Consider the following 12,252-nt stretch of genomic DNA (forward strand, 5'->3'; position numbering starts at 1 on the left):
GCTGGCGTGGGGCTTGATCCCATGACCCTGGGATCATGACCTGAATCAAAATCAAGAATCCGGGGCGCCTGGGTGGCTTAGTCGGTTGAGCGTCCGACTTTCGCTTAGGTCATGATCTCGCGGTTCGTGGGTTCGAGCCCCGCGTCGGGCTCTGTGCTGACTGCCAGCTCAGAGCCTGGAGCCTGTTTCAGTCTGTGACTCCCTCTCTCTCTGACCCTCCCCTGCTCACGCTGTCTCTCTCTCTCTCTCTCTCCTAGAAATAAATAAAACATTAAAAAAAATTTAAAAAAAAAATCAAGAATCCGATGCTCAACTGACTGAACCACCCAGGCACCCCTGTACCTGATAGAATTAAATTGTTAACTTGTTACACAGCTTAAACCAGTTTGCTGAAAGCGCTGGTCTCCAATGAAACAAAGAGTTTGAACAAAACTATGTCGATGTGTTGCTTCCTCATCAAAGCAGTCTTGATAAAACCAAACAAAACTGTTGAACAAAATAGTTCAGTGCACTTAAGTATTCAATATTACTAAATGTACTTAGTAATATATTTGATTTACATTCTGATGCAAGCTCATTCCATTATGGACCACAAAAAAAAAAAAAAGGGTTTATGTTCTACACTTAGAGGAAAACTTTATGAACAATTGGGGGAGGGGGAGATAAAAGGTGCCACAAAATACCAGACATTGGGTGAAACATGAACTACAAAGAGCCAAGTCCTAATGACAGATGAAAGTCTGTAACAATTCTTAGCACTGGCAAAAATGTATAATTTACCGATAACCCTGAAATGGTCATGACTAGAATTTTGGTGAGACAGAGATACAGATAAATTTTAATGTCAGCAATATCTATTACTGCTTATAAAAATGCATACTCTGAGAGTTAATGGGAAAAAAATAGAAAAGGTCCAAAAATAATATCAAAGCTGACCAAAAAAAAAAAAAAAATTGGTTGGGAGGAAATAAAGATGGTTTTATGTAGGATTTGAAAACCTATCACTTTTATATATACATATTTTTTTTTTAACCCTTTTCTTTAAGTAGGCCTAATGCCCAAAGTGGAGCTTGAACTCACAACCTTGAGATGAAGAGTCACATGCGCTACCAAGTAAGCCAGCCAGATGTCTCCAAGATGAAATTTATTTTTAAGTTTTATTTATTGGGGCGCGCAGCTGGCTCAGTTAGTTAAGTGTCAGTCTCAATTTCAACTCCGGTCACGCTCTCCCGGCTCGTAAGACTGAGCCTCACTGTCAGCGCAGAGCCTGCTTGGGCTTCCTCCTCTCTCTCTCCCTCTCTGTCCCTCCCGAGCTCACACGTGTGCATCTTCTCTCTAAAAATAAACAAACTTTTAAAAAATTCTATTAAAGTTTTACTTATTTAAGTAATCTCTACACTCCATGTGGGGCTCAAACCCATAACCCCAAGATTAAGAATCACATACTCTTTCAACTGAGCCAGTTAAGCACCCCAGCCTATCACTTTATTTAAATGTAACTTATACAGAAAAGTACACAGATTTTAAGTGTCCGGCTTGATGAATTTTCATATATGTACAGACCTATGTAGCCACCACCCAGATCAAGATACAAAACATTTCCGAAACCCCAAAAGGCCCCTATCTAAGCACTGTTCTAACTTTTAATTTATTTTAATGTTTTATTTTTGAGAGAGACAGAGAGAGAGAGACAGCATGAGCAGGGGAGGGTCAGAGAAAGAGGGAGACACAGAATCCAAAGACAGGCTCCAGACTCTGAGCTGTCAGCACAGAGCCTGATGCAGGGCTCGAACCCACGAACCGTGAGATCATTACCTGAGCCCAAGCCGGATGCTCAACCAACTGAGCCACCCAGGCGCCCCCACTATTCTAACTTTTAAAAAAAATGTTTGTTTATTTTGAGAGAGAGATGGGGGTGCCTGGGTGGCTCAGTCAGTTAAGCATCCAACTTCAGCTCAGGTCATGATCTCCAGGTTCACGGATTTGATCCCTGCATCAGGCTCTGTGCTGACACCTCTGAGACCGGAGCCTGCTTCAGATTCTGTGACTCCCTCTCTCTCTGACCCTCCCCCACTCACACACACAAGGTAGAGAGAGAAACCCAAGCAGGCTCCACCTTGTCAGCACAGAGCCCATTGCAGGGCTCAGTCTCACAAATCTCAGGATCATAACCTGAGCCTAAATCAAGAGTCAGACACCCAGCTGACTGAGTCACTCAGGCACCTCTACCACTATTTTAACTTTTATGAGCATTTATTAGTTTTGCCCACTCTATGTATTCTTTTGTGTCTGACTTCTTTCATTTAACAATGTCTGTGAGATTAATTCAAACGTTTGTAAATCATAGTAACTTTTTGTTGCTGTGAAGTACAACACAATTCACTTACCCAATTTACTGTTCATGAATATTTGGGTTGTTTCCATTTTTTATCTATTACAAATAAAGGTGCTAAAATAATTCTTGCACATATCATAGAAAGGTACACATAAAAACTCATTTCTCTAGAGAATGTGCTCAGAAGTAAAGCTGCTACATCACGAGATATACATACAGACAGTCCCAACTCACAAATGGTTCAACTCAATTTTGTCTTTACAATGGTGTGAAAGCAAATACACATTCAGTAGAAACCATACTTCAGATGTTGCATTTTTATCTTTTCCTGGGCTTTCAACACACGGTAGACAGTCCCACGTGACGCTGGGTGGCAGTGCTACAGCTCCCAGGCAGCCACGGGATCCCAAGGGGGATCAGAATAGACTTCTGGCCTTTCTGAAACCATACAACCATTCTGTTCTTCACTTTTAGAATGGTATTCAACAAATTGCATGAGATATCCAACACTTTAGTATAAAATAGGCTGTTGGATGATTTTGCCCATTTGCAGGCTATTGTTCTCGGCACATTTAAGGTAGGCTAGGGCAAGCTATGATATTCAGTAAATCCAGTGTACTAAATAAACGCATTTTAGACTTATGGTATCTTCAATTTACAATGGGCTTATGGGGACAGAACATCATCATCAGTCCAGGAAGACCTGTATTAAAAAGATATATGGCTCCATCTTTAATGGAAACTAACATCTTTCCAAAGGATGCTCTGATAAGCAAGTAAATGAGAGAGTTCTAGCTGTTCTACAGTCTTTGTCAATACTAGCTTAGTATTGTTGGGGTTTTAAATTTTGGCCATTCTACTAGGCTCTTTACATGTTTTGGGGGCATTTTGGTATCTTCTCCAAAGTATCTTTTTTTAAAAAATTTTTTTAACATTGGTTTATTTTTGAAAGACAGCATGAGTGAAGAAAGAGAGAGAGAGGGAGACACAGAATCTGAAGCAGGCTCTGGGCTCCGTGCTGTCAGCACAGAGCCAGACGCGGGGCTTGAACCCACAAACAGTGGGATCACGACCTGAGCCAAAGTCGGATACTCAACCGACTGAGGCACCCAGGCGCACCTCCAAAGTATCTTTTGCTCATGGATAGGTCAACCAGACAGAAAATCACTAAAGAAATAATGGACTTGAAAGAAACTTTGGACCAGATGGATCTGACAGATATATTTAGAACTACATCCTGAGGCCAAGGAATTTACTTTCTTCTCAAGTGCACATGGCACATACTCCAAGATAGATCACATACTGGGACATAAAGCAGCCCTCAATAAATATAAAAGAATCGAGATCATACCATGCACACTCTCAGATCATAATGCTTTGAAACTTGAAATCAATCACAGGAAGAAGCCTGGAAAACCCCCAAAAACATGGAGGTTAAAGACCACCTGACTAAAGAATGAATGGGCCAATCAGGCAATTAGGGATGAAATTAAAAAACATATGGAAACAAACGAAAATGAAAACACAACAATCCAAAATCTATGAGATGCAGCAAAGGCAGTCCTAAGAGGAAAGTACACGGCACTCCAGGCCTATTTCAAGAAACTAGAAAAAGCACAAGTCCAAAACCTAACAGCTCACCTAAAGGAACTAGAGGCAGAGCAACAAGAACGCCCCAAATCCAGTAGAAGAAGAGAAATAGTAAAAATCAGGGCAGAAATAAACAACATAGAGACCAAAGAAATAATTGAACAGATCAATGAAGCCAAGAGTTGGTTTTTTGAAAAAATAAACAAAATTGACAAACCTCTAGCCAGGCTTCTCAAAAAGAAAAGAGAGAGCACCCAAATAGACAAAATCATGAATGAAAATGGAATTATTATAACCAACCCCTCAGAAATACAGGCAATTATCAGGGAATACTATGAAAAATTATATGCCAACAAATTGGACAACTTAGAAGAAATGGACAAATTCCTAAACGCACACCCACTACCAAAATTCACACGGGAAGAGGTAGGAAATCTGAATAGACCCATAACGAGTGAGGAAATCGAATCAGTGATCAAAAATCTCCCAACAAATAAGAGCCCAGGACCAGATGGCTTCCCCGGGGAATTCTACCAGACGTTTAAAACAGAATTAATACCCATTCCTCTCAAGCTATTCCAAAAAACAGAAAGTGAAGGAAAACTCCCAGACTCACTCTGATTCCCAAGCCAGACAAAGACCCAGCAAAAAAAGAGAACTACAGGCCAATATCCTTGATGAATACGGATGCAAAAATTCTCAACAAGATACTTGCAAATCGAATTCAACAGCACATAAAAAGAATTATCCACCAAGATCAAGTGGGATTCATTCCTGGGTTACAGGGCTGGTTCAACATTCGCAAATCAATCAATGTGATACATCACATCAACAAAAGAAAAGATAAAAACCATATGATCCTGTCGATAGATGCAGAAAAAGCATTTGACAAAATACAGCATCCCTTCTTAATAAAGACTCTCGAGAAAGTTGGGATAGAAGGAACCTACTTAAACATCATCAAAGCCATCTATGAGAAGCCTTCAGCTAACATCATCCTCAACGGGGAAAAACTGAGAGCTTTCCCCCTGAGATCAGGAACACGACAGGGATGTCCACTCTCACCACTGTTGTTTAACATAGTGCTGGAAGTCCTAGCATCAGCCATCAGACAACAAAAGGAAATCAAAGGCATCAGAATTGGCAAAGAGGAAGTCAAACTTTCACTCTTCGCAGATGACATGATACTCTACATAGAAAACCCGACAGACTCCACCAGAAGCCTACTAGAACTGATCCAAGAATTCAGCCAAGTTGCAGGGTACAAAATCAACGTACAGAAATCGGTTGCATTTTTATACACCAATAATGAAGCAACAGAAAGAGAAATCAAGAAACTGATCCCATTCACAATTGCACAAAAAACCATAAAATACCTCGGAATAAACCTAACCAAGGATACAAGAGATCTGTATGATGAAAACTATAGAAAACTTATGAAGGAAATTGAAGAAGACACAAAGAAATGGAAAAACATTCCATGCTCATGGATAGGAAGAATAAATATAGTTAAGATGTCATTACTACCTAAAGCACTCTACACATTCAATGCAATTCCAATCAAAATTGCACCAGCATACTTCTCAAAACTAGAACAAACTATCCAAAAATTTGTATGGAACCACAAAAGACCCCGAATAGCCAAAGTAATACTGAAAAATAAAACCAAAACGGGAGGTATCACCATCCCAGACTTCAGCCTCTACTACAAAGCTGTCATCCTCAAGACAGTATGGTATTGGCACAAAAACAGACACATAGACCAATGGAACAGAATTGAGAACTCAGAAGTGGACCCAAAAGTATACAGCCAACTGATCTTTGACAAAGCAGGAAAGAATATCCAATGGAAAAAAGACAGCCTTTTTAACAGATGGTGTTGGGAGAACTGGACAGCAACATGCAGAAGAATGAAACTAGATCATTTTCTCACACCATGCACAAAAATCAACTCAAAATGGATAAAGGACCTGAACGTGAGACAGGAAACTATCAACACCCTAGAGGAGAAAGCAGGAAACAACCTCCTTGACCTCCACCGCAGCAACTTCTTACTTGACACATCCCCAAAAGCAAGGGAATCAAGAGCAAAAATAAACTGTTGGGACCTCATCAAGATTAAAAGCTTCTGCACAGCCAAGGAAACAACCCAGAAAATTAATAGGCAACCAACGGAATGGGAAAAGATAGTTGCAAATGACATATCAGATAAAGGGTTAATATCCAGAATCTATAAGGAACTCACCAAACTACACGCCCGAAAAACAAACAACCCAGTGAAGAAATGGGCAGAAGACATGAACAGACACTTCTCCAAAGAGGACATCCAGATGGCCAACAGACACATGAAACGATGCTCAGCATCCCTCCTCATCAGGGAAATACAAATCAAAACCACACTGAGATACCACCTCACGCCAGTCAGAGTGGCTAAAATGAGCAAATCAGAGAACTCTAGATGCTGGCGAGGATGTGGAGAAACGGGCACCCTCCTACACTGTTGGTGGGAATGTAAACTGGTACAGCCCCTCTGGAAAACAGTGTGGAGGTTCCTCAGGAAACTAACAATAGAACTCCCTTATGACCCAGCAATAGCACTGCTAGGAATTTACCCAAGGGATACAGAAATGCTGAGGCATAGGAGCACATGTACCCCAATGTTCATAGCAGCACTCTCCACAATAGCTAAAACATGGAAAGAGCCTAAGTGTCCATCAACAGATGAATGGATCAAGAAGATGTGGTTTATCTATACCATGGAATACTACATGGCAATGAGAAACAATGAAATCTGGCCATGTGTAGCAACATGGATGGACCTTGAGGGTGTTATGCTGAGCGAAATAAGTCAGGCAGAGAAGGACAAATATCATATGTTTGCACGTATAGGAGGATTAGGAGGAACTTGACGGAGGAACAAGGGGGAGAAGAAGGGCGGAAATGGTGGGGGAAAGGGAGAGAGGCAAACCATGAGAGACTCTTGAATGCTGACAAAAACTGAGGACTGATGGATGTGGGGGGGAGGGGGGATGGGCATGGAGGAGGGCACTTGTGGGGATGAGCACTGAGTGTTATGTGGAAACTAATTGGACAATAAACTATTTGTAAAAAAAAAACAAAGTATCTTTTGCTCATTTTTAATTTTTTAATCAAAAAAAATTTTTTGCTCATTATTTAAACAGATAGGATTTTTAAAAATATTTTAAAATTATTTTTTGCCAGGAAGAAATGTTTTGCCATCTAAGCTAAGGATTAGAGAGCACAGGCTTAGATAAAGGAGATGAAATCTAACAGTGAATAACTAAGAAAAGAAGCCAGAAGAGAAACCTCAGGAAATACTTAAGGAACTAGCAGTAATAATAAAAATCCCTGGGGGAAAATGATCAAAGGGTAGTAGAAAAATATTAAGAGAAGTGTTGTCAGCAAAGAAACAGAAAGGAAATTTCAAGAAAGGAAATGGTCCTTGTTAAACAGAAACACAGAGAAAAGGTCACATAGTCAGTTGGTGGCCTCCTATGGCTAACAGTCCCTCCAAGCCTCTCCACTGCACTCTCCAGAACCCTCCTTAAAGATAAATGTCCCTTCCTTTCCTGAACTGAAACTGGGCTCTCCCTTTACGATGCTGCTTCAAAGCCTTCCCAAAGCGTTCCTGCTTGCTTACTCTCACACTTTATATCAAAGCTATTTGTAATCAACAACTTCTCTGCATTTTGGCCCCAACAGCACTAGTAAATCAATAAATACATCTATCTGCCAGTGTTCGGTGATTTCAATATTCATAGAGCTGACACATCCCACGGAGTACCGTGTAAGTCCATTCATGTAAAGAACCAAAACAGGTAAAATTAAAAGTAAGCTAATCATAGATTAGATTTTTTCCCCTCAAGTTTTGTTTTGCTCTGTTTTACTGTTGGAGACAGGGGTCTTGACCGGCAGGAGGCCTGGGATGGAGTTCTAAGGGTGCTGGCAGTACTCTCTCTTAACACACTTAGGTGTGTTTATTCTATGAAACTACAGGAGAGTTGAAGATACTGACTCTAGCTTTATTAGCCTTCCATCTACTCATGTCTGCTAGCTCAGTGACCTCCCTGGGGGCTATGTGTGCCTGACCCCTGGGGGATTACCATACATCCCTCAGAAACGCCCGCCAAGGAGGCCTGGCTTGGCCTCCCCTGAATCTGTGAGAGAGACGGGTGTCTCCCTCTCCTGAGGCTCAGATGGCACCACAGGTCTGTTAAAGGTTAGTTAGCTGACGATTAAGTGCCTGCAAGCCCACTGATGCCACGACAACGCCCCCCCGCACACGCCCTCACTCCATAAAACATGTAGGCTAGGATCTGGACTTTTCAGAGAAGAGCTGCACAGATGTCCAGATTGTCATCCAACCGAGCCTGTCAGCAAGTTTTCCTGAATAAAGCTCTGTGCAAACTGCATGGAGTTAGTTGCCTATTGTGTTTTCCAGTCCTAAGTGTCTTCTCAGTTTGGAGGATACTTTATAGTCCTTCCTCCACCTTCCAACAGAAACTTATCAAGATGTACCTTTACATACTTTTCATAATGTAAGTTTTGCCTCAAAAGCTTTAAAAACATACATGGCCTTTGACCAAGTTATGCGACTTTCAGAAATTTCTCTCAAATAAAATCATTTTACATAAAAACACGTGTGTAAAGATACTGTCTACAGTGCTTTTTCTAACCACTAAACTGGGGTCAACCTTAAATGTTCATCAATAAAACAACTGTTAAATTACAGTACTCATATTAGAAAATGCTATGCATTTATTGAGTGAAACCCAGATCGTAATCACACCTGTGATGAGCATAACAATGTATAAACTTATTAAATCACTATGTTGTATACTTAAAAGTAATGTAACACTGTGCGTTAACTATTCCTACATATTTTTTTTTTTAAAGTCACAGTCGGAGTGCCTGGATGGTTCAGTCGGTTAAGCGTCTGACTTCAGCTTAGGTCATGATCTCGCGGTTCGTGGGTTCGAGCCCCGCATCGGGCTCTGTGCTGACTGCCAGGTCGGAGCCTAGAGCACGTTTCGGATTCTGTAACTCCCTCTGTGTCGGACCCTCCCCTGCTCACACTGTCTCTCTCTCTCTCTCTCTCAGAAATAAACATTTAAAAAAAATTTTTTTAAAAAGCGACAGTCTATATAGTGACTTGATGGCATATACATGATACAGGAAGAAAAAAAATTTTTTTAAGGAAGAATAATATGTTAAGTATGATATCATTTCTGTAAAAAATAAAAATTCTCAACCTCCTTTTTCTTTTATGTTTATTTTTGAGACAGCTCAAGTGAGGGAGGGGCAGAGAGAGGGGGACAGAGGATCTGAGGCAGGCTCTGTGCCAACAGCAGTGAGTCTGATGCGGGGCTCAAACTCCCTAACTGTGAGATCTTACCTGAGCTGAAGTCAGACGCTCTACAAACTGAGCCCCCCAGGCGCCCCAAGCCTCAACCTTTTTATTTATGGAAAGATACACATCAAACTCTTAGAACTGGCAAGAGCAGGTAGAAGTGGACTTTTCTTTGTTTGGTTTACTTTTCATTTAAAAACAAAATCTAGGAGTACGTGACTGGCTCGGTCAGAAGAGCATGCAACTCTTCATCCCCAGGTTGTGAGTTCGAGCCCCACCTTAGGTATAGAGATTACTTAAATAAACTTAAAAAAAAAAAAAACCTAGTAAAAACAATCTCACCTTCTGGCTTTCCCTCAGATACTCCTCTGACCTGCTCTGTCCATACTGAGACCTTCAGTCTACTCGCCCCTGCAATTTTCATCAACCTAATCAACCCCTTCCCACCTTCACTTTCTTCTACCCCCATGCAGCCAAAAATCACTTGAGCCACTCTCTGTCAGTATTTTCAACTCCTTATTCTACTGTTCTATTTAGTCTACAAACCAGAACTTGACTAATCCAGCAGACTGCATTTCCTACAGTTGGGCCTTAGAAAAATTACTAAATCTCACATTTTGATGTTGCTACAAAAACATATCCTACCTGTCTTCAAATAGGTCCTTGCTGCTGTCTAGCATTGTAGGAGGCATTCCCCCTGCTATCCAAATCTCTCCAACCCTTCCTCCATCATTTCTCAGCAGAAAAGAAACACACTACTTCAAGTAACAGAGAAGTCATCGAACAGGAAATCCCCAACATCCTGCCACACTCCACACTCTTACCTACATTCCCACCTATTCTGTTCCCCCTTCTCCCGGGTCCCTCCTTTCAACTAAGTGCTCAGGATCACACTCCGCAACTCCCAGGCCTCATCACATCAGATCCACTCTGCACATAAATTCTCTTTCCTGTCCCACGTCAACTTTAATCACATGCCAATTTCCGGTTTCTCCCATCTGCTCTCAAACCAAACTCCTTAATTTTCTTCCTAAATCTGCCGCTGATGTGTTCCCTACCTCAGAAAATGGCACCCATACCATTCAGTTATTCCTTCTTTTTCTTTCATTTTCTACAATCAAGATGTAGGTTTCCTCCTAAGTAGATCAGATTCCATTTCCATTGCTATTCTATTCCATTCCAGCTCTCCAAAGCCTATACTATCATACAAATCTAGTAACTAGACTGTTAGTCACCCCCCACCAATTTCGCTCTCCCCTATCTATTCATTCTTAATACCAAAGTAAGACCTTTATGATCTGGTCTCTGTACTTTCCTATCCTCTGTATCTTTCATAGTCTACTCTTTGATCCAGTCATACAGATAATTCTAGAAATTCAACAGGCTCTCTAGACTTTTCCTTTATTCAGTATTCCACCTCCCTATAGTATCCCTATATCAAGCTAGCTCCTACAATTCCTTTATTTCAGCTTGGCTATCACTTGCTCCAAGAGGTTTTTCCTGATGGACCAGGATTAGGGCCCTCCTGTAAATATTCTCCTATATACCACAGTAAAACAATGTACCTAAACTGCTGATCTCTACGGCACTTTAATAACCTTAAGAGCAAAAACTATCTTATTCACCACAATGACCTCAGTACTCAGATAGTATATGGAATATAAAAGTTGCTAAGTTAATATTAAAATATTAAATGAAGGACATCTAAGCCCCAAGCCAGTGTCTTTTCTACACTACTTCAAATGTAAAAAGATATGTAAGAATTTTGCTTCTATTTAAAGGTGAACTAGGTAATTTCAGACAAACCATCCTCCCAAGAGGAAAAATAAACTGGACAAAATATAAAAATCATCTATTTAAAAGCATAACTGTCAAGGCAGAGAGGTATAACCAGGTCAAGAGTTATTTCCTTAGGGGAAGAAAACAAATAAAAAATAAGAATCAAAAAATAAAAAAGACTGACTTCTATGAAATTTACTGAGAGACAGAAGGTACCTATAAACAAGTATGATGAATGAAAAAGGGAACATCACTATAGATCACAAAGGCGTTAAAAAATAATAAAGGGAGGGGTACTTGGGTGGCTCAGCTGTTTAAGCATCTGACTCTTGGTTTAGGCTCAGGTCATGATCTCCCAGTTCATGAGTTTGAGTCCTGGGTTGGGCTTGACACTGACAGCTTGGAGTCTGCTAGGGATTTTTTCTTCTCTCTCTGGCCCTCCTCTGCTCATGCTCTCTCTCTTTCTCAAATAAATAAATACAAGTCTTAAAAAAAAAAGTAATAATAAAAAGGGGACGCCTCGCCGGCAGTCGGTTAAGCGTCCGACTTTGGCTCAAGTCACGATCTTGTGGTTCACAGGTTCGAGTGCCACGCTGGGCTCTGGGCTGACAGCTCAGAACCGAGAGGCTGCTTCTGGACTGTGTCTCCCTCTCTCTGCCCTTCCCCTGCTCATACACCATCTCTCTCTCTCTCTCTCTCAAAAACAAATAAAAGCATTTCAAATAAAAAATAGAGATTACTTAAAATTTAAATCTTAGAAAAGAAAGAATAAGAGCAAAACAAAGCTATGTGAGAAGTTACAATGGTGGTTACCTTTGGATGGGAGTGGGTCATAGTTTGTAGACAGCATAAAGGAGCTTTCTAGAGTGCAAACAACTTTCTATTTCTTAATGAGGGCACTGATTACATGGACATTTGCTCTTTAATAATTTATTATGTATTCATGTTTGTGCATTTTTTATATTACAGTTTGTGTGTCATACTTAAAAATTTAAAAAAAAAAAAGGCTTAGGGGCGCCTGGGTGGCTTAGTCGGTTAAGCGCCCGACTTTCGCTTAGGTCATGATCTCGCGGTTCGTGGGTTCGGGCCCCGCGTCGGGCTCTGTGCTGACTGCCAGCTCAGAGCCTGGAGCCTGTTTCAGTCTGTGACTCCCTCTCTCTCTGACCCTCCCCTGCTC

General features: G+C 40.9%; 1 protein-coding gene across 5 annotated transcripts in view; it reads right to left on the reverse strand.

Moving 5' to 3' along the window:
* The window catches only part of MTFR1 (mitochondrial fission regulator 1), a 74,494-nt gene that overhangs the window by 39,326 nt on the left and 22,916 nt on the right, over nt 1-12,252 (reverse strand). The gene's annotated exons all lie outside the window — the stretch shown is intronic.

This window comes from Hyaena hyaena, unplaced genomic scaffold, assembly GCF_003009895.1.
Source record: "Hyaena hyaena isolate Hyena2069 unplaced genomic scaffold, ASM300989v1 scaffold_287, whole genome shotgun sequence".
NCBI lineage: Eukaryota > Metazoa > Chordata > Mammalia > Carnivora > Hyaenidae > Hyaena > Hyaena hyaena.